We start from the raw sequence: 21,624 nt of genomic DNA on the forward strand, positions 1-21,624 counted from the left end.
GATAATTTATTTGTGGACAAAATCTGGAGACAATTCAGGGTGAAATCCTAGTAGACCACTGCCTCTTACCCAAAATTTATCAGCTCCAAAGCTCATGGAAGCTTAAATTAATTGACTCAAAAGGAAGAAATATTTCACTCTGCTTAACCAGAGACTACAGAAAGACATAAACACAGATATGCACAACTTGTTTATATCAGAAATTTCTTTCCAGTTACTTTTTTCTGCTTCTGTACAGAAGGCCTGTTCTTAGGGCAGCATTTCCCTGACTTTTTACTCTTCCAAATCCCTTTGTTATCTTTTGAAATCATTCCCTGTATCTCCTTACCCGTGTCACTGCAGGGCAGAGCCACCACTACAAGATATTAAAAATATATTTCACTATCAGCAACAGCCAATCCCCCAAAAAGGTGCTGCAGGCCTGGGAGATCTCAAAGATCTTCTTGTTCCAACCCTCCTGCCAAGGGTGGTGGGCAGGGGCTGGGATGGAATTGCCAGAGCAGCTGGGGCTGCCCCTGGATCCCTGGCAGTGCCCAAGTCCAGATTGGATACTGGGGCTTGGAGCAGCCTGGCACAGTGGAAGGTGTCCATGGTGGCACTGGATGAGTTTTAAGGTCACTTCCAACCCAAACTATTCTGGGATTCTCTGATTTTACATTGCTGCAGTATATACATAAAAGTGTATATATATATATAAGTATTTGTCCATGGTGCAGCCAAGCCAGGGTGGTAAGAGAGGAAATCACAACATTACAGCTTAGCAAGGCCCAAAAAAGGACAATGCCACCAGGCCCCAGAGGAGCCCTCTGCTGTGTTTTATATTGCTGCAGTACATATATCAAAGTGTAAATATATAAATAAATAAATAAAGATAAGTATTTCTCCATGGTGCAGCCAAGCCAGGGTGGTAAGAGAGGAAATCACAACATTACAGCTTAGCAAGGCCCAAAAAAGGACAATGCCACCAGGCCCCAGAGGAGCCCTCTGCTGTAAGAATGGTCATTCTGCTCCTTTACTCCCTGTGGATGTCCAGCATCACCCCTAGAAGCATCCCAGGACCCATCAGGTGCTGCTGGATGTTGGACAGATGTGTAATTATGTCCTGATGGATGGAACAAAGGAGGAACCTCTTATCAAGGGTGAAAGCAGATAAATAATATCTCTCCTATTCTCTAGGGACTTGTTGGACTTTGCACAACCCTTCTGAAACAAGGTGAAGGAATGCTGCCAAAAAGTGTTAGGGGAAAGCATTCAGACCCTCCGAGTGCTCTGAGGAGCCAGAGGAGAGACCTCCAGAACACTTTGTAACAGATTGGGAACAAGCCCCAAAAATGTCCTGTGCAGCTCCTTCTTTGTGCTTGTCCTACCAATTATTTTATCTGACTTCTTTGAGACAGAATGGTGCTTAAAGGGTTCATTGCTGCTTTGTGTAAGGATTTGTTCATATTTCATGTGAGGCTTTTATGAAATTTTCAGATAATTTCATGGCATTTTAAAATATTTTTAATAAATCCTAGACAGTGTTGCAAGGTGTAAATAAAATTCCTAGTGAATGTATAGCAGTACTTATTTTAAAGCTGGTACAGAGTGAAATGAGATAAATGGAGTGGATAAATGGACCTCTGGCTTGGACTGCAGGACCTTTTTCTTGGAACTGAGAAAATAAAGAAGGGCATTCAAGGCCTGAGAGGGTTTCAGAGTCCTGGAGAAATGACTTGACCACTTCTCAATATAACAGAATTATTACTCGCCTTCCTGTTTCACTCAAGAGCTGCTCTCCTCTCTTCCCTCTGTTCACATCTTTGCACAGCCCCAGGAAAAATCAATCCCCTTCCCAGCACTGCTCTGTATTTTCACTCTCTCAGAACACCCTGCTGAAGTTGCCAAGCACTGCTCTCTGCCCCTTTCCCTCCATAAAGATTTTCTGGATGTTTCTGCACTAATCAAAGCCCCTGGACCTGAGATTCACATCACACCACACACTAAGAGGGAGACAGAGGGAACACTGATGCAGAGGTTGTTCCAAGGCTGGTTTTTTGTTTTGGTTTGGTTTTTTATGGGGTTTTTTGCCAGCAGGAATAAGTCCGTATTTTTGTCACATTTTGCATTTCCATTCTCAGAGGCTCTGTCACATTGTAGGGAACATTGGTAAGGAAAAAAAATTGCATTACTGTTATTTTCTGTCCTCTTTCCATAGAACTTTTATGGTGATGGAAAGAGATGTGGTATCATGGCAGAGCCTTGTACTTGAGATCTGTTTTCCTTGAAAGCTGAAAAAAAAAAGTGAGGGGAAAAATCATTTTAATACAACCGTTAAAGTACAAACTAGCAAGAAATGTTCTGCTAAATTTTTCAGGATAGTCCCTTAGAGCTGATACAGAAGCAGAAATGAATACCAAATAACACCACTCCTTGCCTCAAGTTGTTATTTTACAACTCTTGCACAGAATTAATAGAAAGCCACCACAATTACACTGAGCCCCAGGGAACTGTCCAAGAATTCCTTTATAATGCTTTAAAATCCATATGCATTTTAAAATTTCTTTATAGCCTGAATTAGTCAATTTTCCTCATATAACCTCAGAATACTTAAAAACTGAGAATAACCATGAAGCCAAGAATGAAATTATTTTCCTTGCAACTCTTGTTTTCTTCCTTCCCTGTTGTTCTCAAGCTCCCCATGCCCCAGTGATCATTTTTAACCCAAATGCCATCACCAGTCCTACAAATGGCTAAAGCCCAGCAGGGAAGATAGGAGAGCAAATATTTAACAGCAGAGGAAAGAATCAAATGTTCATCCTGACCTATTTGTCCAATTAAAAACAATTATTTAGAGAAACATTTTCTACAGAAGTCTCCAGTCCTCAGGAATGATCCTCATTGGGAATGCTTTGTGGAATGAGCACTACAAGATGTTTAGTGAGTAGCCAAATATGTTGGTGTATTTAAGAAAAGTCATTTTGAGGCTGTCAAAGTTCTCAGCTTTGCAGAAATGTGGACCTGGTGTGCCATGAGCAGAGGGAAGCTGCTCCAGGCTGGGAATGGATGGGAAAAGGGCAGGGCTGGGTGTCTGACACTGACATCCAGCTCAGATCTGCTCCCCCAGCAGGGACTCAGCAGTGACCAGCTCTGCTTGCTCTGCTGCCCGGTCACTCCACACACACACCTGCCTGAGGACAGCCAGAGGCAGCAGAGCTGCTTTAAAATAAGGTTGTTCCTTCATTTGTTCCAAAAATGTGAGCTCCAAATGTCCGTGGATGTATTTCCAAATGACGAACACTGAGACCTCAGCTGACTCCAGATAAAACCTTCTGAATTATGGATACCACAAATTTTACTCAGGGAGGGTAGAAAGAATATAAGCAAACCTGAAGGAATTTCAGGAGCAGACAAAGCCCAGGAGAGAGTTGGTTTATCATGAAGTGCTTTTCCCTAAAGGTTTCTTTTTCTTGTCTGTGGTGTCTGAGCCTGAAATGTCCCTATTGCTCTCTCAGACTTGTAGGGAGAATTTTTAAAGAGAAAAAAAGCTTCTATTTTGATTTACTTGAAAGACACAGCATTTACAGATTTACATATGCCAGGGTAGTCTGGAATTTTTGAGCACTTCTGATGATTTTGAATTAGTGTTTTATGACATGTAAGAATGTTTGCTGTATGGTACATTACAGCAAATACATATCCAACCTTCTCTCTGGCTATAGGACATTGTGACATTCCTACTTCCACCTTCTTTCCCTCCAGTACTACACCTTTTATCTTTGCCTTTTGTTCAGTTTCCTGGGCTGCATCTACAGAATTGTTGGCAGGAATTTAGGGGGAGAGTCTGCCCCTAAATTAGGGGGAGAGTCTGACCACAGGTGAGAGCCCACCTGAGAGCTGCCCCAGGCCTGTCCCAGTTAACTTTTCATGCTCACACCAGGACTCAGTGGTGCAGCAGTGCTGCCCTGTGTGAGCACAGCACCCCTTGTGCAGGTGCAGAGCCAGGCCTTTAGGAGCTGATCTAAAGCCTGGCTTTCATCTCCTCACTCCAGAGCCCTGATTATTCACTCTCAGAAAGCATTGCTAAGGACAAACCTCCAGCTGAACATTTTACACTGGTATCAAGTGCCACCCATTTGTTACAAAGTGCAGATTCTTAAAATGCAAAATTCAAATGCAAAAATTCCAAAACACCTAGAAAACTTATACAAGAAGACATTTGCCTGTGCTTTGGGGAGTAATTTATTTTGAAAATATCCAGATATCCTCTGGTTATCTTTTTTTTTTTTTTTTGAGGTGTGCCGGGAGCAGACAAGGAAGGCTGTTTTTCCCACAATATGCATTTTTCTTATCTCTTGTTCTGTTGTTACAGTTATTACTGGAGAAGAAGTTTTGTACCAAATATTAACCTACAGATGGAAGTGATACATCTAATTATTGTTGATTCAGTACTGTTTATGTAGGTTGACGACATTTATTTCCAACTTAACTCCCTAAATCTTTGGTCAGATTTGAATTACAAGTAAGCAGAATATGTATGATTTTATTGTTGTTGTTATTTTGCTTGTTTCAGCTGAAATTGCATACAATCAAAAGAACAGAAAGGACACTGCTATTATTGAATGAAAAAACAGTTTATTCTTTGAGGCAAAGGTCAGGTTTTGAGGGGAGAATGAAATTCTGAAGCAGGAATTCATTATGCAGGAAAGCAAGAATTTTATTGTCTCAGTGATGCACTGACAGGGGCCTAGAAGAGCTGTGAACTTATTTATGCAATAATTAACAAAGGAAACTTGTCTTAGGCAGGAAGATGATTGACAGCTTTTCCAGTCCTGAGTATATAACATTGTGAAGAGCATTTTCTTGGCATTCTCTGAGCTTTTAAGGGTCTTATCTTTACCTCTTCTCTGCAAGTGTGAAGGACAAAAATTGGTTGGTTTTTTTCCCTCAAATGAAAACCAAGACTCTCACAAAGTCATTTGATTCTAGCAGCTTGGATTTTTCAAAAACATATTAAATTTTGATAGCACTGCTAATATTCCTTGGCTAAGCTAAAAATCTTTGTGAAAATTAAATTCCAAATCTCAGGGATGAGATAACCAAGAGCTGAATTATGAATGAAGTAAAAATTTCTGGTTTTCTAGTTAGGAACAGTGATTACATATAAGCTACACTGGACTTCTTCTCCTTGAAACAGAGTATTTCCTGTTCCTTCCACCTTTATATATATTTTCCTTTCTTTTTATTAGCTCCAGGTCACCCATTCCTAAATCACCCACTTCTAAAATAGAGGCTGCAGTCAGACTGCCACTCTTTCAAAATTCTCAGTGTTCTTTTGCATTCCTGTGGCCCACAGCAGGGTCAAGCTGGGTTTTCCAGTCCCATCCTTCCCAGGACAAAGTGGGATTTGATTCCCTGCTGCATCGAAGTTGCTTAGGTACAAAGCTTTTAGATAAAATAATTTCCTATCTTCCCAGGACACTGCTCTCTACAATCCCAATCCATGGTTCCTATTGCACCAACACCTTCTGAAGGGAAAATTTGTGACTCTGGATGAGTTGTGGTATGAGATACACTTAGGAATGAGATGGTCTTCAGAGGGCAAATATATGCCCAGGGGGGTTGGAAATTATATTGAATTTAAGCAAGTGCAGAAATTTAATATTGAAAGCTGAAGTCACTTCAGATTTTAAGGATCAGATTTTGAGGACCTTGGTCAAAAATGTCAATTAAGTGATTTAAGCCTTCACTGAGACATCATTTACTTATCATACCCAAATAATAAATGTATGTTCAAGTGTGGCCAGGGAGAATTGCCCCCCTTTACTATCCCTGGAAGTGTTCAAATCCAGATTGGAGCAGCCTGGCACAGTGGAAGGTGTCCCTGCCCCTGGCAGGGGTGGCACTGGATGACCTTTAAAGTCTTTCCCAGCCCAAACCATTCCATGATTCTATTTGGGGCTTAGTTTCATAACTTAAATGCTCTTCTAATGCAGAGCTTTTTCTACATTTTATTTAACATCCACTTAATTCTTCCAGAGGTGCCAACCAACTTCTTTAGCTGGAGAGGTGAGCATTGTGCAGTGCTGGAAGTGCAGCATCCACCTGTAAAGAGCAGGAAGTTCATACTCACTCGGGATAAAAAAAGTCATTAAAAATGTCTAATCAATTGTCTCCACAGAGAGCAGATCAGTCAAATTCAAGGGTGAAAAAAAGGATCAATATTTCTGAAAGCTGTAGAAACCTTTCTGTCCCGGATCAGCCTTATCAAGCAGAGAAAAGACCATAATGGATTTTAGTTCTAGGAAATAGAATGTGAGGTGAGGGACAGCAAAGAATGATGGTTAACAGCTAAGGGAAAAACAAACCAGGGGGGAAAAAATAAAGCATTTGAGATGTACAGGTACAGCTGTTAAACAAGTAGTACCATAAAGTATTGGATTTTTAAAACCTTAGACTTTGAAAATTGTTTGCAAAGGTGTCCAGAATCAATGAGTGGAAAATATCATAGAGCATGGCAAGATAAACTATTTGATGTGAAAGAGAAATGTCCAGCTTCATTGGAAAAAGGGCCCAGTTGCACTTTCCAATATAAACAATGAGAGAAAGGTTTTTTCAGGGTGTTTTGGACAGATGTCTTTTAATTGCCTTTTAATCAGGTATTAAATTAATCCCTGAAGCTGGACTATGTTCTCCCTGTATTTTTCACCTGCCTTCATTGTTCTCCAAACATTTGATAGGGGATAACAGGGACGATATTACCCATATTAAAGGCAAATAGTGCCTGGAAGTGTGTGCACAGAACACATTAATTCAAAGTGTTATTGCTGAGTGACTGCCCATACTCACAGCTCAGCCTCTTCTAACTCTATTTACCACTATTCCTTTCACCATAAAATATCTTGAACTACATGGAGAAGAAAACCAGAAAGACTCCAGTGAGAGTCATTCCCCACAGTGAGAGAGCTGTTAAAATATAAACCAACAAGAAGGCAGAGACCTGCAAGATCTGTCCCCTTCTGAGGGAGCCCAGCACTGTTTTCAGAGCCAGGGATGGCAGGGGTTGCTCAATAGGGCTGTTCTGCTCCTCCAAATCTGTCAATCCCTGATTTCAGCATTACTCCTTTTGCTGTTCCTGCCCAGGAATGTCTCACAGGCTTCTCTCTCTGCAGGAAAAGGAGGACACAGCTGTGTTCACCTGCTGATCCTCACTGTTGGCACTGCACTGAAATTCTGCCATGTAATGAGAGATTGCTCTTTCTTCCTAAATAATTCCCCTATCTCCCTTCTTCAAACATTTGCCAGCTTGCAGAACCTCTCTCTAATCAGCCTGTTAGATTTTATAATCCACATCAGCATCCAGAGCCTGCAGTCCTGGTTGTTCTTCGCTGAACTCCCCCCACTTCATCATCCTCACACTCCTTAAGTACATTTATTAATGCACATACCTGTAAGAAAAATGTAGTGCAAAACAGAAAGAGTCATCCAAAATAAACACCTGTGTTCCTTCAGGGCAGGCACAGGTGATTCCAGCACAGCTGGTGGTAAAGTACCTCAGGTAGGTGCAATTCTCTTTGCTCCCCTAACACCTCTGAGGTACTGAGGCACCTCAAATCCTCAGTGCAGGAGAGACCTGGAGGGGCTGGAGCGTGTCCAGGGCAGGGAACGGAGCTGGGAAGGGGCTGGAAGAACAGCTGGGACTCTGTGACATTGGAAGACTTTTCCAGCCTTAAGGACTCTGAGATTCCAGGATCTGGGAGGTCAGATCTGACCCTTCTGCCTGCATCCAAGTGTCCCTCCATGGCTTCAGGCAGCTCACACTTCACCCATGGAACAAAGGGAAGCTGCATTCTCCTCCCACTGCCTGAGGATGAGTGATGGGGAGACGATTGTGCTTCCAAATTATGACACTTTCAATTACCATTTTCCTTCATTCACAAGAGCTAAATCACACAATGATTGTCACTGTCTGACATATTTATCATTGTCAGACTGAGCCTGCTCTCTCTACATCACAGGATTCCTCTGTTTCTCCCGGGATCCTACACAATGAAGTCATGTCATGTGTCATGAAACATTTGCTCACCTACCTGCAACCAAAGGACAACAAACAACATCATTCCCTGTCCTTAGAAATGGCATGTTTTTATTGAGGTTTAAAACCTATACTTTCACTTGACAGTTTGGGTGGCAGTTTAAATTTCTTCTTCTGCTCTGTGTTTTAGTATTGTTTGAGTAGTTTTTTTAATGACAGGTAAAGAATAATTTCCTGTGAGGTCTCCTGGATGGTGTACTGGCAAATTTTCTTTTTTTTTTTTTTTTTTTAATAAAGCAGAACAGAACTATCTCCAGACCTCCTGCTAAGTTAGCTTTCTATGGCATATTGCTCTTGCATGCAGTTGAGTGTCTTTTTGGTGATAACATTATTATTTAGGGGAGTATTACTATTTAAGGCACAAGTAACTCATGCTGGTGCACTAATTTGTGGGTGAAGGCTGTGTATTTTTAGAATCCATTCAATCATGTGTGCTGGGCTGTAATGTTTCAAAGTGAAATCTTGAAAAGCACCATACAAACTCCCTGAAAGTGAACAAAAAACTCCTACTGTTTCTCTGCCTCCTAATTTGGTCAGGTGCCCATGATCACAACATGAAAAGGAAAGGGAGAGGTTCATGAACGCTGCAAAATTATTCCTTTATCCCAGTAAATTTGAGTGGGTAGATCCCAGTGAGATGTGATCTGTCTGATTGGTAGTCAGGTATATCAGGGAACAAGAGTTAATCCAGAAAAGTTGTAGATTTCCTGGAAAACTTTAAGGCCAGGTTGGCTCTCCATTAAACATTTCATTCCTGCAAGCTCCTATTTTGGACACCCCAACTCCAATCAAACCCTTCTCTTTTCCTTCCCTCGCAGTTCCACTTCCAAAGCCTTGACAAAAGATTTTATGGATCTACATCTTCCCACTCAGCAGCAGAATGCCTGGAAATGCTTCTTAAATGTTATTGAAACTGGTCAGGGATTAATTTATTTTTAAAAAAAAAATTAATAGACTAACAGAATTTGTTGAAAAAAAACAGATTAAAAATCTAAGGCCTATCACTAAACTTGATAAAGGCCTTTCTAACAATCCTTGCAATGCACTTCTCTTTTTCCCATGGGATACAACAGTCTTAGCAAACAAATTTAATAATTGAAGAATAAGACGAGGTGAAAAAGTTACCCAATTATATAAAATGTATAATGTACAAATGAAAATGAGGGGTGGGGAATGTGTAATTTTAAGTTCAGCAATGCTTTATAATTTTAAGGAACTCTTTTCAAACTTCTTTAGGAACAGAGAAGAGGTAAACCAGAGTGGCAAAACCAAATTTTTAAGAAAAAGAAAATATATAGAGAAGGGGGCTGGGGGAAACTCATTTTTATCAAAAGATTATAATTTCAAATTGAGCCTGCATTGTGTGTTACTATAGAAACTCCCATTTTGTGGCATGTTTGTGGGGAAAAAGTCAAAAGTTGCATTTTAATGAAGGCAGATCACACATTGGCTTTCCTTGGGAAAGCCAAATAAAAGAGAAGTTTCTCTCCAAAATTGGATAATTACCCCAAATAAGGTGAGCTAATTAAGGTCACAGGGAAGGGATATTAAATCCTGAAGTGCCAATATGTTATGTTCATTTCTCCACGCCAGTCCCTGCCTTCCAGATTATGTATTAGATACTGCAGGAGCCTGATGGATTGAGAGGCTCGTTGCCATGGCAATATTTGCTGCTTTGCTGGTATTCCCTACAGAAAGTAAAGGATTTTTTTTTCCCCTACTCAGTTAGACAAATTGGCTAAATATAGCCAGGGATGTTGGGGAACTGAAACAGCAGAATCTGCTGGGGGGAGGATCTGGGGAAGGACTGGAATTTGTGAGTGGTGCGGAATGACAATGGGATGTGGATCAGTGAGGATGAGGGGAATGGGGAAACTGGGAAAGGGAGAGGGAAGAGGAGAGAGAGGAAAGGAAGGAAGGAAGGATTTTATCTCATACTTTCAGAGCATATCTTGCTTTTAGAGATGGGAAGGAGAGAACAGGCAGTGCTGCCAGAGCTGCTGGTGGTTTGCTGTGGTCCAGGTAATTTATAGCCTCAGGGACAGCTAAGAGGTAAAAACCTCTAAAATGAATTTTTAAAATTTATAAAGTAAAGCAATGAAATTGCTTACCACTGAAATTGTCAGTGTAAATCACAATTTGAGCTCCAAATATAAGCCGCCTTCTCCTGTTCTGTTTTTTTGGGGGAGTTTTTTTTTTTGGTTAATCTTTGCTCACAGCGTTTTTAAAGCAAGGTGTTGATACCATTTCCATCCTCCTCTTGGCACAGGGAAAGTCAATGTGCTTCAGTCAGATGTTAGGGAGTACTGTCTCTTCTGTAGGGTTCAGTCTGTAGCTCGGAGGTGTGGGAAGAGTGCGACAATGTGCTTTCTTTTTAATATTAGCCCATCTCAGCCAAGCATCTATGGATTGCTGCAGAGTTTAAAAAAAAAAAAAAAAAAAGGCTGCTTTGTTGGATCCTCTTCTGCACTCCTCTTATGCACAGAAATACTCTGATAAATCCACAGTGTTTGCCTTGAAGCTTAGAAAGAACCTGTTCAATAAGACTGACCAGGCAGCTGTGATTGTCCCTGGGGATACTTCACTTCCCAAGCACTCCTTCCTCCTCCTTTCCCTGACAATCATCCATCAGAGTTTTATATTTTTTAGGATATCAGACAATCACACCATACTGTGGCAAGGCATGAGCGCAGCTCTTGCAGCAGAGAGTTCACACTCACAAGAAGGAGCACAAGGAATGTGTCATTCAGGGACCTGGAGATTCCCTAGGATGGGACTTTTCCTGAGGGAAGACACTTGTAAAAGGTGCAGGGGAAGAGGCAAAGGAGAGAGGAGCAGGTCTAAAACCAGGATCTGATTCCTCATGCTTTCTGAAAGGCAGAAGAAACTTCAGAGAGGAAAAAAAAATACAGGCAGAGGGCAGAAAAAAGTGGGAATGCCATTGGGGCAGGGAAGAGTGGAGGGGGATGAGAGAGGCAGGAAAGGGATATCTTGGCTGCAGCTTTGCAGAATGTGCTTCACTCTCTGTGTGTCACACAGAGTTTGCATTACAGCAGTTCCAGGGATGTGATCAGATAGGAAAAAAAAAAATACAAGAACACCCAACCAAGCAGTGAAAGAGTGAGGGAAAGCAGAGGAATTAAAGAGGATGCTGAAATGGTGAAGTGCTGTTGAGACAGAAATAACAGCCCTCTGTTCACACCAACAGCCAGAGCTGGGAACGAAGACAAGAGAGAGGTTTGGAAGAGAGCAGGAGAGTAAAAAAAATCCTTTATCAGGCATATTAATATTCAGCTGTCAGATAGACCTGAAAGAAATTAAACTAAAATCAGAGAATTAATTACAGTACAACATAAACAGAGAAAAGTTACAAGGAGGGAAGAGAAAGGTGAGAATCTTAATATCCTATTTCCACATGGATAACCTCCTCAAATCCACATTTCTTTGAAAGTACAGGTACTAGAAGTATGCCCCTGAATCACTCACTGTTCAAAACCATCAGGCTTTGGGGTGAGGGATAATGAACAGGGACAAAAGTAGAGGGAAGTTGTGGATTCCACATCCCTGGCAGTGCCCAAGGCCAGGTTGGACACTGGGGCTTGGAGCAGCCTGGCACAGTGGAAGGTGTCCCTGCCACCGCAGGGCTGGAACTGAATCATCTCTAAGGTCCCTTCCAACCCAAACCATTCTGGGATTCCATGATTATTGGAACAGAGGGATCAGGCTGAGGGGAGTGGAGCTATTGGGATTTTTGGTTGGTTTTGTGGTATTTTGGCTTGGGTTGGGTTTTTTTGAGAGGAAAGCTGTTTTTATAATAATAACTCACACAAAATAAATGTCAAAAAGATTCATCCTACCATAGAAGAACTATGTAGGATCATTGGGAATGAACATGAGTTTGTAAAACAAACAAAGAAAAAGAAGGAAATAAAAGGTGCTTATAAATAAGAACCAAGGACAAAGAGCACAGGAGCTGAGACTCGGCAAGAGAAAAGCACAGAAAACTCTTTACAGATCCACAAAAGCATAGAAGGGGTTCATGGACTCCTTGATGAGAACAAAGACACCATTAGCAAACTGAGCAGGAGCACTTTCAGCTCCAGTGAATGCTTTGTAGGTGGGACACAGGAAAACAGAGAATTGGTGTCCCTTTGGAAATCCTCATCTGCACTGTGTCTCTCCATGGTCACCACTGATCATGGCTATGAGGCCACTGTGCTCAAATAAATGCCAGCTGCACACCTGTACATAAAAAATTTGGTTTTCTTTGGCAGACTGGGAGGAGCTGAATTTTCCACATAGAAATGTACGTTTCTGTGCCAGGATTTTCAACAAAAAATGTCAAAGAATTGACGAGAACAAAGATGTGGGTGGGATGTGTCTTATCAGACATTCCCAAGGTGGCAACAGCACGACAGATGTGGTGTTTGAGCTTTTGTGAGCCCCCAGCAGAGGGGAAGCTGTTAGAGAACTGTCTGTTATTGATTCACACTGCTCAGAATCCATTTGTACTGGCTGGTTTGGGAGCCATTCTAATTTACAGTCTGTCATGCAAATTGCTCTTGGCCTGTGAAATATTAATCTATTAGATAGACACCCCATGCCTGCACACCGAACACATGGACTCCAGATCCTTGGGGATTTTGCTTTTTAAACAACAGATTATTGCCCACGTTCACTAACTACTTCTACAAACAGCTCAGTAATTTCAAGCTTTAATATCCTCCTCAATTCTCTTCCTGCATAACTAGAGGTAATATTTGATGTACTAGGAATTAAAGACCTGGTTCTATGGTTTTTTCATTTAAAAAGAAGCAATTTCCATGGCCACAAAGTTTTTCTTCAGTGTCTGAAATGGATCTATACAAACACACACATATATATAGGCATATATTTGTGGTGTATAAATATTTGTGTATCTTGCACAACCTTTGATTAGATTGGAGGAGGTGGTAATGGGCTGAATTCAGGGTGAAGATTTGTTAGGGTATATGCCAGTGACATAAAAATCCTTCCCAGGGAGGGTGGGGAGACCCTGGCACAGGGTGCCCAGAGAAGCTGTGTGTCTTGGTTTGAACAGACAGGTGTCTGCTAAGGAAGGCAGGAGCCTCCCCTGAAATTGAAAATGTAAACCCCCTCCCTAGGAATTATTATAGTTTTGAAAGTAAAGGGGCTCTCAGGCAAAGATATTGGAGTAGGAATAACGGTTCTTTATTAGGAAAGAAAATTTTTTAAAAATGCAGTAATACAAACCAACACTGGCAGAGTCAGAACCTGCTCTGTCCCCCTGAGGGTCAGGGTGGTGGCACAGTCCCATCCCATGGGGGCTCAGCCCTCCTGCAGTGCCAGCTGTGCTTCTGCTGGAGCAGGGATCCTGCACAAGGCTGCAGTTTTCCTCTGCAGCTCCAGGGCTGCTGGAGATGGGCCTGCTCTCCCTCTGGGAATGCAGGGCAGGAGAAAGCTGCTCCTCTGGGAATGCAGGGGGCAAAGGCTGCTGTGCTGTTCCAGGCTCAGATTGGATCCAGGTAGGAATGCTTGGCTCCTGCCCTGGGCACAGCATCTCCCCATGGGATGCTGGAATTGGATCAGCCCTGCAGGGACACTCAGTGGCCATGGACAGCAGAGATCTCCTGGAGGGAGGATTGGCTGTGGCAGAGATAAAGAAAACTGCCCCATGGACAGCAATTCATACAAAGCAAAATATGTGATTTTTTTGGCAGTTTAGCCCCCAAATTTAAATGGATCACAGTCCTTTAGCACCATCTTGAGAATAAAGTGACAAAGTTGTCACAGTATTATTTTACTGCAGCAGTCATTTCATCTTTAGTGGTGTAGAAGACTGATGGGGTAACTCCTTGTTTTTCTTTCCTGTAATCATTACTTCACATTATTTTATATTCACCTCAATAAATCCATCCCAAGAGCAGCATGTGACATGAAGATTATTATTTGCTGGTGGCTTTATTATATAAGCAATAACAGTTCAGAAAATGATAGAAAGCTTTGCAGCTACATTGGCAACACCCTAATGAACTGTCATTTTAATATATGTTCTAACTAGTCTTGATGGAAGGCACCACAGGAAAGTTATCACTCCAATTTTTTAAAGATATGAATATTATGAAGACTGTAAAAGCACGATGGAAAGGAATTGTTGCTCTGTACAGCATGCAATTATTTATTCCAATTTTATATCATAAATAAAATCTTCCATGGAAAAAATCCCCCTTAAGTATGATTTTAAAGGTTTTTCCTATAAATAGCTCATGAAATCATTCATTTCCATTCCATAAATGCATTAGGAACAGAGAGTCACTAAACAGGAACTGAAGGGATAAAAGGAAAAATTGATACAAATATTTTTATCTCCAGTGTGCATCAAGAGAGAATCCTCTGTGATTATAAAATCAAACCCTGGAGTGATTATTAAAAAAAATAGAATCACATTTGTGTGACACACAGGTGTGCGCACAGGCAGGTTCAGACAGACACACACAACAAATTCTCACAGAATCCCAGAATCCCTGAGGCTGGAAAAACCCTCCCAGCCCATGGAATCCCAGCTGTGCCCCATGGCCACCTTGTCCCCAGCCCAGAGCACTCAGTGCCACCTCCAGGTGACACCTGCAGGGATGGGCACTGCAAAGCTCCCTGGGCAGCCCCTGCCAAGGCCTGAGCACCCTTTCCATGGGCAAATTCCTGCTGCTGGCCCAGCTGAGCCTGCCCTGGCCCAGCCTGAGGCCGTTCCCTCTGCTCCTGTCCCTGTTCCCTGGAGCAGAGCCCGAGCCCTCACTGTGTGAATATTTTCTAAATATTCATGTTCATGATCTGTATCTGAGGTTGCCAGAGACGTGGCATTACCAAAATTCATAATGTATTAGCTGAAATTCCTTCCATGCATATTTCAGCAAAGTTGTACAGGCAGCACTTCAAATCACTGCTGTCTGGGAGATTTTCAACTTCTGTTCTGACTTGGTGCTTATGCAAATGCAAATGCAGGGGATAAAGCCAGGAGCAGCAGAGAACGGGAGAGCGATGCCTTGCAAGCTTCCCCTGACAAGTTTGCCAGCACATCCCATCCTATCCCTCCCATGTGGAGGAGAAGAAGGACTTGGGGTGCTGGTGGGTGAGAGCTGGACTTGCCCCACAACCCCCTGTGCCCTGGGCTGAGCTCCAGCATGGGCAGCAGAAGCGGGATTGGGATTGTGTCCCTGTGTCCCCTCAGGTGAGAGCCCACCTGAGAGCTGCCCCAGCCCTGTCCCAGCACAGGAGGAGCTGGAGCTGCTGCAGAGAGCCCAGAGGAGGCTCCAGGATGAGCAGAGGGATGGAGCAGCTCTGCTGGCAGGAAAGGCTGGCACAGCTGGCATTGTTCACCTGCACAGGAGAAGCTTTGGGCTGAGCTCAGGGTGGCCTTGCAGGGCCTGCAGGAGCCCCAGGAAAGCTGGAGAGAGACAATTTCCAGGGCATGCAGGGACAGGACACAGGGAATGGCTCCCAGTGCCAGAGGGCAGGGCTGGATGGGATCTTGGAAATGAGGAATTGTTCCCTGGCAGGGTGGGCAGGGCTGGGATGGAATTGCCAGAGCAGCTGGGGCTGCCCCTGGATCCCTGGCAGTGCCCAAGGCCAGGTTGGACACTGGGGCTGGAGCAGCCTGGCACAGTGGAAGGTGTCCCTGCCATGGGATGATCCTTAAGGTTCCTTCCATCTCAAGCCATGCTATGATTCCATGATATCCCTCCTGGTCCTGCAGGTCCTGCTTCTCTCAAACGTGTTTAGGAAGAGTTGATTCTTCCAGCTCAAAGTCTCTGCAGCTTCACTCCAAAATTGCCCTGGAAGATCTGTGTCAGCATTGAGGGCTGTCAGTGTTCCTCAGCAGTGCAAAGAAGCCCCACACATGCAGTGTGGCAGAGGCAGGAATTTCAGTGCATACACGCACTTTGCTCAGCCTGAAACACCCCCATGCTCCTTCACAGAGCCAAACAAGGTGCACAAGTGCCTTCCTTCCTTCCTTCCTTCCTTCCGTCCTTCCATCCTTCCTTCCTTCCGTCCTTCCATCCTTCCTTCCTTCCGTCCTTCCATCCTTCCTTCCTTCCGTCCTTCCATCCTTCCTTCCTTCCGTCCTTCCATCCTTCCTTCCTTCCGTCCTTCCATCCTTCCTTCCTTCCGTCCTTCCATCCTTCCTTCCTTCCGTCCTTCCATCCTTCCTTCCTTCCGTCCTTCCATCCTTCCTTCCTTCCGTCCTTCCATCCTTCCTTCCTTCCGTCCTTCCATCCTTCCTTCCTTCCTGCCTTCCTTCCTTCCTTCCCAAAACCCTCATTGTGCTCCCAGGCTGGCATTACTCATTTCCCAGGGTGGCTGGGCAGGATGGCCCCAGTGCTCCACCAGCTGAGCTTCCTGAGGGAAATCAACCCTCTCCCATGGTTTTCCATCTGTGTGTTCCCTCCTGCACCAAGGGAGCCCACAGAGCTCCACCATGTGCCCACGCTCTTTCCTAAGGACAAGTTCCAGTTGGTTCAGGATGGATTTTGCCCTCAGCTGGAACACACAAACTGAATCATCACCTCTTCCAGTGATTTTGCACAGGAGGGAGCCACATGTCCCACCACCACTGAGAATTTAATGTCTCAAACCTCTCAATTTAATGTCAGAATTTCATGTCTCAAACCTCTGCTCTCTGTGTCTTCTCCTTGCTCCTCTTGCTGAGAGCTCCTGGTCACACCACAGACAAAACTGGAGGTGAAAAGGCCAAGAGAATCCTCTATTCTCCCATTACAGGAATTCCAAGTTTTCCAAAGAAAACAGAATATCCTGTTGACATCAGTAGCAAGCAAAAACCTAAAGTCCTTTAAAAAAAAAAAAAAAGCCTGAAAATAAACCCCAGAAAAAGCCTGAAAAATAAACATTCTCCTCAGCAGAAGTAGCACAGCAGATAAAAGGTGCTGCTTAAATCAAAGGTTCTTCAGGAGCTGTTGCAAGGCCTATAAAAAAAGAACTACAGGTCTATTAAAAGCCCCTCTTCCCAGAGGGAATTTGATTTTGGAGCTCAGGAGAAGATTTCTGGTCACTGGTGCTGAAACCAGTGCAACAATAAGTCAAAATCCATTATACTTTATATTACAAGGCCAAAACTATAACCCGGGAATGAATTAACAGAGAGAAAATAAAATTATGTATAAATAAATTTATAAAAAATCAGAGCACATTCTCATTTGAGTGGTTACCTTGGATTAGGTATTCCTCAGCAGAGTCACAGCTCATTTACCTCTGGATGGCCAAAATTCCCTTGCAAGACAAAAAAGTCTGTCTCCAACCCTGTGCTATCTGCAATACTGGCAACAGTTTGGGCCCGGGATGTTTCCTGATGGACATGAAGATCTTTGCCTGTAGATCCTCTTCAGGGACCATTTCAACCCTGCCTACAAACCAGGCAAGTTTAAAAAAACTCTTCAGCAATATTGCACAAAATGCACACAGAGAGTAGAAACCACCAAGAAAAGGAAAAAAAAAAAGAAAAAAGAAAAAAAAAAAAAAAAAAGGGGGGGGAATGTTTTTAATAACCAATTTCTTTAACAGAGAATAGAAACCACCAAGAAAAGAAAAAAAAAAAAAAAAAGGAGGGGGAATGTTGTTAATAATCCATTACATTAAAAAAAGAGAAAAAAAGGCAAATTGAAGTACATCAAACAACAGCATTCATGAACTGAAACCCACAGCATTTCACATGACAACTGGATGGCTCTGGGCACCTGGTGTTTCTCTTTGAAAATGCATTTGTGTTTTTCTCTAGGCTAAAATAGCCAAGTGCAGGCTGGAATTTGGTATTCCAGCTTTCATGTGAAACCTTAACAATCCCTCAGGAAGAGATCACAGCATAAATCCACCTGCTTGTGAATTGCCTAATGATATTCCCAACACCATGATTTTGTTGTGTTACCTGACTTAATGCCTACATTCCTAATAAAATAGTCTAAAACAGAGGTTTAGAACTAATAATCTTTCCAGAAAACAAACAAACATCCGTGTTCCTGCTGCAACAGACCTTGAGCACCTCTTTGCATTGGTTGTTGAAAACAGGAGCAGAATTGAAAAATCTCAACATCATTTTGGCCTAAAAATAAAATTTTTACAGTAAGAATAACCAGTCACTGGAAAAACATCCCCAGGGACATCTCCTGTCCCCATTGCTGGAGATTTTCCAGAGGTGATTGGACAGGGTGGTAAATAATCTCAGTGGGTTCCATTTCCCACAGAATGGGGAAGACCAGATGGTCTTTCAAGGTCCATTCAAACCAGGGCTATTTTGCAATTCTCTGAATGATATTTGAAAATTGACTCTGCCTCCAGAAAAAAAATGAAATAATAATTGTCAGTTGTAGAAGTGGTTGGAAGGATGAAAGCCAGAAAAGGCCAGGTTAGATGGGGCTTGGAGCAACCTGGTCCAGTGGAAGATGTCCCTGGGGTGGAACTGGGTGAACTTTAGGATCCTTTCCAACCCAAACCACTCCACCATTCCATTATTTATGTGTAGGAACACACCAGCTTATTAAGGCTATTTATTTACCCTTATTTACCCCTTCTCTATTTGTAATTGTTCCTTTAATTCCCTAACTTCCATCAGAAATCAATCCTCCTGGGCAGAAGAATTTCCTTTCTGGAGAAATGAAGGTCATGTAAGATCAGAGCCCTGGTTATCAGGAATTAGCCAGGAAAACATCAATATATTTTTTTATCTAATTAGCCATTATAGGTTTGTTTGGGTTTTTTTGCCCCCAGTATTCCAGGACAAACTTTAAAGTCCTCATCATGCACCAGGCTCAGCTGGTGTGGGTAGATCATTGCACTGGAGCCTCAGGATGCTGCAGTGCATTCCCTGTTGTGGCCGTGAGTCCTGCCAACGTTCCCTGCTGGTTTTAAACCAGCTGGGTTAGACCTGGCTCATAGGAAAAAACAGCCTGGAAGGTCACACCAGGCACAAAACCACCCTGGTCAGGTGATGGGTCTGGCAGAGAGTGGGAAAGGCTTGTCCTGGGCAAACAGGATGTTCCAAGATGTTCTGATCATCCTCTCCAAGCACTGCAGCTCACAGCAGGGGTTTTAAGGGAATAATCAGCAGTCTCCAGGACATTTCAGGCTCAGTCTGCCCCACCATCAATTAAGCAGCTGCCAATTACTGAAGCACTTGGTCTGGACTAAGCAGAGCCAGCCTTTCCCTTCAGTGGCAGCAGAGGCAGCTCAGCCTGCAGGGTTTTGTGGATCCTCCTGGGAAGGTTCATCCCTGCCTTCACCCATCCACTCCCAGGTCCTTCAGGTCCCTCTGGGATCATCTGCCTGATTTAACTCTGTACCAGAGCAGGATTAGCAACTCCCTCACGGCTGGACCAGAAGTCTTGGGAAGGACATCCCTGAGGAACACACACCTATTTTTAAGTGCAGTGTCTGAAGTGAACTCCCCATCCTGAGCCATTCATGCTCTCACAGTCTGACAGACTCCCAAGCATCCACATCGCTTGTTTGTAAAGCTGATAAGAACTGTGGTGTTCTGTGCTCTCTACAGACATTGAAAACAAACGCAGTCCCTGCCCCAGGGCACAGGATCAGAGAAAATAAAACCACTTATACAACTCAGAGCAGGGAATAATTTACCAGAAAAGTATTGGAATTTTATTTCTTATGCTCTTAATTGATTAGTAACTCACTTCAGTACCTGAAGGGAACCAACAAGAAAGGACAGGACAAGGAGGACAAGGAGGAATGGCTTCACACTGAAAGGGAGTTAGATGGGATATTAGGAAGAAATTCTTTGCTGTGAGGGTAGAGAAGCACTGGAACAGTTTTCCCAGAGAAGCTGTGGGTTCCTCATCCCTGTTAGTGTCCAAGGCCAGACTGGACAGGATTTGGAGCACCCTGGGACAGTGGAAGGGGTCCCTGCCCATGGCAGGGGTGGAATCGAATCATCTCTAAGGTCCCTTCCAACCCAACCCATTCTGTGATTCCTGCAGACATTCCAGACTTTCTGCCTGTTTTCCACTGCAGTTACAGACCCAGGGAAATTATTTCCTTCCTGTCGACTGCCAACCATAAGCAGGAGCGCAGGGAGCAGCCAGAAAACCTGGGAGAAATTCCTCTGCTTCAAGAGCTAATCAAAGGTGTCTGACCCACTTCTTCCATTGTCTGATTCTCCAGCTGGTCCCAAGCCAGTTTCTCCAATTAGCACAAAAAGAAAGCCTGGGCAGGGTGACCAGGGACAGCAGGGACTGTCTAAAGCCCTCCCAGTTATTGACCAGCAGCAGCAACATTTGCTGGAGCAGCTGCCACCCAGCTCTGGAGAGGTCAATCAATGAATCACTGCAGCAGACCCTGGCTATACCTTTTATTTTCAGCTGAAAAAAAAATAAATCATCAGATCTCACAGGGAATCTGAACTTGGTATCAGTGATTTCCTTGCCAGCACCTCCCAATCTCTCCCAGTTAGTACATTTCCATACCAGTAGGTATAAGAAGGGGTAAACCCACTAATTTATCTTTAAAGAACGTTGCTACAGAGATGATATGTTATATACACATTTCCAAGGTTGTTTAAAAATATTTCAAGAGGATTTCAGTACCCAAATGCCTTCCACACATCTCTATATCAATACATTGCATGCACAGTTTGAAGGTGTTGCTATGTGTGAAAGTTTTCCAAGCCAAGAAATTCACTGATTAAAGCCAAAAAAAGATACATGAATAGAAACAAAAGATTAAGAGCCTGCAGTTTGAAGCTTTGATAACACCTTAAGCATTACTTAAATGTACAACAGTAAAATAATTTTGTTTAAAAGTCAATAAAAAATTATGTATTCCATAACCAACCCCGAACTTCCATTTCCATTTAGTGTTTATACAGTGAGGAAACTTCTTTTCAGGTGATAATGATAGGAACATTTGAAATGCTCCTCCCAAAACCAACTAGGAGTGCAATGAGAAGCCCAAATGCAGTGAAAATGTGCCCTGGCCAATTTGTCCTGGCTGTCCAAGGAGGATGAAAGCAGACTATTAGAATTTGGCATGACAACCAATCTTACCACAGGGCACCACAGAGAGGATTAGGGACAGAATTATTTCCAGCTTTAACTCTGGATCTGATTCAAGCTTTTCATATTACTTAGCATTTGTATTCCTTAGATTTAATAATCCCTTTTTAGCTGTTTGTGGGCAAAAAGAAAATAGCCAATTTACCAAGAATGTTTGGCAATAAGAATTCAATTTATTTAATTTTGTTGCTGTTTAAAGGCACTGCCACGTTATTTCAGCTCCTTGGAAACATTCTTTTTACCTTTCCAAAGGACTTCGGGGCGTGACTGAGGTGCAAACGTGGGTTTGTATTTCCAAAAGAGCTGTGGGGCACTGCAGCAACCTGTGTGTTTGAGGGGCAGCAACGCCCCTGGTTTCAATGGTCATGTGCCAGAGTCAAATAAATCTGCTAATGAGACTTGCTGGAGAACCCAAAAGATATTTAGGGAAAAGCTGGGAACAGATTTCTGTGCCTGGGGCAGAAGCAGAGTTGTCTT

At 43.0% G+C, this 21,624-nt stretch overlaps 1 protein-coding gene across 2 annotated transcripts in view; it reads left to right on the plus strand.

Moving 5' to 3' along the window:
- Positions 1–21,624, plus strand: part of KCNJ6 (potassium inwardly rectifying channel subfamily J member 6) — a 151,950-nt gene that overhangs the window by 50,840 nt on the left and 79,486 nt on the right. The window lies entirely within an intron of this gene.

The sequence above is a fragment of the Passer montanus genome, unplaced genomic scaffold, assembly GCF_014805655.1.
Source record: "Passer montanus isolate IOZ18808 unplaced genomic scaffold, ASM1480565v1 scaffold69, whole genome shotgun sequence".
NCBI lineage: Eukaryota > Metazoa > Chordata > Aves > Passeriformes > Passeridae > Passer > Passer montanus.